Genomic DNA, 4,331 nt, shown 5'->3' on the forward strand with positions numbered 1-4,331 from the left:
AGCAGGCGTGGAGCCGGTGTGATGGTCAAAATCTACCTTCCCTGGCTCCCAGGGCCACTGGCATGACCTGCCCACTTCCGGAGGAGGCTGGCCAAGCCCTGAGACGTCTGATCCCAAATGGAAAATTGAAACCACGCTGCTTCGTCACTACAGCCATTTGTCACTGGACAAAGGACACACAAAAAACAGCTTAATTTAAACCATATTGCCACCCTCCTCCCGTCCGTCTTTCCCCAGCTCACTTCTGGAAGGTAACACCGGATGTGCAATGTCAAAATGCAGGGGAGGCCCCATTTGCCAGCCCCGACTGCGCCCAGCCTGCTAAAACTTTGTGCCTTCCTTCACGGTAACCCCACGACATAACTCTCATTCTGCCTGTTCATCAGATAAGAAAACCGAAGCTTGAATTAAATCATGTGGCCAAGGTAATGTAGGCAAGAGGCAGAACCCAACCCCGGCCACGGCTTCCCGTCGACCTAGCAGCCCTTTGTGAACTTGGCGGTTATGCTGGGGACACAGCGCCCTCCCTGACACGGCACCAGATGCACAGAGAGGACCCAAAGCCTGCGCCGTGGCCCAGCCGCAGCCCTGACTTGCTAAGTGTGGTCAGTCATTGAGTCCCTCTCTGAGCCCCCGTGGGAGACTTACCTGCCTCAGAGACTTGGCACATGGCTGTTGGGTGCTGGAATAGGCTTCACCCCAGACAGTGGGAGCTCACTGATATTCCTCTCACCATCTCACAAACCCCTGCACCTCTACCTTCCAAGGATGTCCTACCGCAGGTCCTTAAGCTTTCATCACCAGCCCCACCCTGGACTCTTTAATCCCCAGCATCATCCCCAGGAGCCCACAGGTTAGAGTCCTGGCCTGGTCCCTTCTAGCTGTGTGACCTTGGGCAAGTGCCCTGACCTCTCTGTGCCTCCACTTCCTTATCTATACAAGGAGGACAATTACAGTACCTATCTCACAGAGTAGTTATGAAGAGTCAGTGAGATAGTGTGTGTAAAGTGCTTAAAACAGCACCTCGAGTGCTTAATAAAGACTGATTAATAATAATGCAATAGCAAAGAGAACTGCATATGTGTTTGCTAATATCACAATAATAGGACAGTTATAAAAATAGCTGAGCAGCGAGTGCTTGTACAGTAACACTTTGATGAATGAACGAGTGAGTGAAGGAACACAAGACTGACCAGGCTAACACTGGGGACAGGCACGTGGAAGCCGGTCCCCATCCCAGGGGTCAGGAGCTGTGGGCTGCAGGCTGGGATGTGTGTGGTTGTAAACTCAGGTCCACAGGAGGGAAAGGAGTGAAGTGTGATTTCCCAGGCAAGGAACCCAGGAGCCAGAGCAGCAGACGGCTTCCTGCTCCACTCTCCCAGCCCTGAGAGAAGGGGACTTAGTTCTGTGACTCCCGCTTCCTGATTGTCACCCTGGCCCCCCTGTTCAATGATGGGTCTGAAATAGGGAAGGTAGTCAAGGGGCGTCACTTTTCCCGGTGAGTTTTCTGGCACAAGGTGACCAAGCCTGTTTGGGTCGGGGTCTTGGAAGGCAGCTGACAAAGTCCCTTACCTGGTGTCCTGGGCTTAGGAAACTAGCTCTTGTGTCACCCTCCCCAGCTCCGTGTGTGTGTGTGTGCACGCACATGTGTGTGCTTATGTGAAGGGAGAGCCCAAGGGAAAGGAATGGGGGGCTTGTTGGGGGGAAGAAGCATGAATACGTTTCATGTGACTGAGCCACTGTGCCCAGAATTAGTGAGACACAAGCTGCATCTTTAAGATTGTGTGATTGAAACCAGATGGCCACCTGTTCCAAAAATGCTCCTATTTTACATGTGCCAGGCACTGTCTCAGCTCTTTATAAATATTAACTTGTTAATCCTCATAACAACCCCACCAGGTAAGTACCATTAGTATCCCCATTTCACAGATGAGGAAACTGAGGCACAGAGAGGGGAAGTGATTCACAGGCTGGACAGAGCGGAGCTGGGATCTGAGCCTGAGCAGTCGGGTCAGACTGCACGCTCCTAACTGCTGGGCCACGTCACCCTCAGAGGGAGTCCGTGACATAGAAAAAAAGTGTAGGTCACGGTCACACTTGAGGGCCACATGACAGGGCGTGATCCCATGTGGGGACATCCATTTCATAATACACAAAATTCTCCAAAGCTGACTCAGAATGGTTTTCATCGTTCCCAACTCATGGGTCAAAACAAGAAGCACCCTCTTCAAAAACAAGTCAGGAAAGACCAAGGCTGAGAAACTGTTGCAGATTAAAAGAAATGAGAGGGATGTGAGAACCGCTCCAACTGGATCCTGGACGCAGGGCAGCAAGAGCGGCCCGCGAGCTTCCCTGGGGCGAGCGAGGAAGCTTGCAAAGGGACTGCGAGTGAGGTGATAGTGGCGCAGAGTATTACACTATACTAAATGTAAAATCTCCTGATTTGGATCATCTACTATAGTTAGGTAAAAGAAAGCTCTATTCCTAGGAAATAAACAGTGCAATATTGAGGGTTCAAGGGACCGATGTCTGCAATTTACATACATATATTTACATATAATATATTACACCTGAAAGCGTGTATAGAAAAAGTGACAAAGCGAATGGGGCCAAAAGTAAGTGACTGGAGAATCTAGGTGAAAAGTACGCAGGAACTCCTTATATTCTTGCGGATTTTTTGTAAGTTTGAGATTATACCAAAATAAAGAGTCACCAAAAAATTATTAAAAGTAAGTAGCGCCGAACCCGGGGCAATGCTGAAACACACCTGTGCCTTCTCAGTCCCCCCGTGGCTGCTGGAAATGATCACCGGCAGGTGGGCGCGCACTGCCCGGATGGAGAGGCCGCAGGCGCCCCCAACACCCTCCCCTCCTCCTCCCAGCTCCCGCGATGCCGAAAACACCCGCTGTGTGTCAGGCACTGGAGTTGACCCCGGTGGCTCAATGACCAATGAGACACAGACCTGCCCCTGCCCTCAGGGACCCCACAGACACAGAACGGGAATGACAAAGATGAAGAGGGTCCGAGGGAGAGGCGCAAGGGGCTGTGGGAACCCACTTGGTCTGGGGCAAGGTGGGAGTTGGGAAGGCATCCAGGTGGAGATGGTTTATGTCAAGGCCTGAAGGAAGAAGAGAAAAGCTAGGGGGAGAGGAAAGGAGGCGAGATGGCGTCCAGCAAATCTGTGAGTGAGGTAGCGTTAGCCCATTTTACAGGTGGGAAAACTGAGGCTCCACGTGTGTAATCTGCTTCCCAGTCTTCTACCAGCCGGAGCTGCCTGGCTATACGGCGAGCAGGGGAGCGCCGCAGGCACCGCCAAGCAGGTAAGGAATCGGCGTGAGGGAGGCCCCGCTCTGCCCCTTATGAGCCCTGTGATCTTGAGTCTAGACCTCCATGTTCTTGTCTCTTAAATACAGTCCTTAAATAAAGAAAAATAAAGAAAAAAGGATGCCCAAGGCTTTGGCTCGGTGCTGGACAAACTTTATAACGAGGGCAGCGAGGCTGATCCCCTCCGCCATCCTCTCCATTTGCGGCCCAGCTGCTGAGGAATGGAGTCCAAATCTTACTGTTCGGCCAACTCCTTTCCTTCCAGACTGTGTGGGTTTGTTTCTCCTCTTGGTGCTCGCCAAAAGCAGGAGGAACAAACCCCGCCACCTGTCACTTGAGTAGGAGACTTATTATTTTAACCGAAAGGACACCGGTTGCAGCAGGAAAGCCCAGAGGTGTCAGCAGCGATGGGTCCCAGCTTGGGGTGACCTCAGACTCTCCACATTTCATCCCACAGCAACCCCTTCCTGTGTCGTTTCTGCACTGGCTCCAGGGGCTGTGACAACCCTAAAGTATAGTCCAGGAGACGGAGTTTACAGGCTGGCACCTGGAAGATCCCAACCGTCTGATTGGGCTGCACCCCTGGCCTCAGCTTACCGGGCGGCTGTCTTTCCAAATGGGCCCAGGAGGCTCACTCGTGGATAACGGCAGGCAGGGATCAGTATAGTTATGTGACAACCGCATCCCCAAACTCCAGGGAGCAAGGAGAGGGGACATCAGGGGGCTGGGCCTTCCACCCCCGGGAGGCCAGGAGTGCAGACGACCCACCGGGATTTTCAGAGGAATGCTGCCTCTGGTCTCCTTTTTTTGCTGAGCTATTTTCTCACAAATTCTTTAGACTAAGAACTAGATGTGTTTCCCTGATAAAACCCGAGCGATCGTGCGATCTCGGCGTGAGGACGGTGGACGCCCCAAAATGTTGTGGGTGCGTAGACTGGCGCTGCGCTAGGCGGTGGCATGGCCTCCGTCCCAACAGAGAGGCAAGGGTGTCGGCTTAGTGAAACCGG

This window comes from Miniopterus schreibersii (genome assembly GCF_964146895.1).
Source record: "Miniopterus schreibersii genome assembly, chromosome: 18".
NCBI lineage: Eukaryota > Metazoa > Chordata > Mammalia > Chiroptera > Miniopteridae > Miniopterus > Miniopterus schreibersii.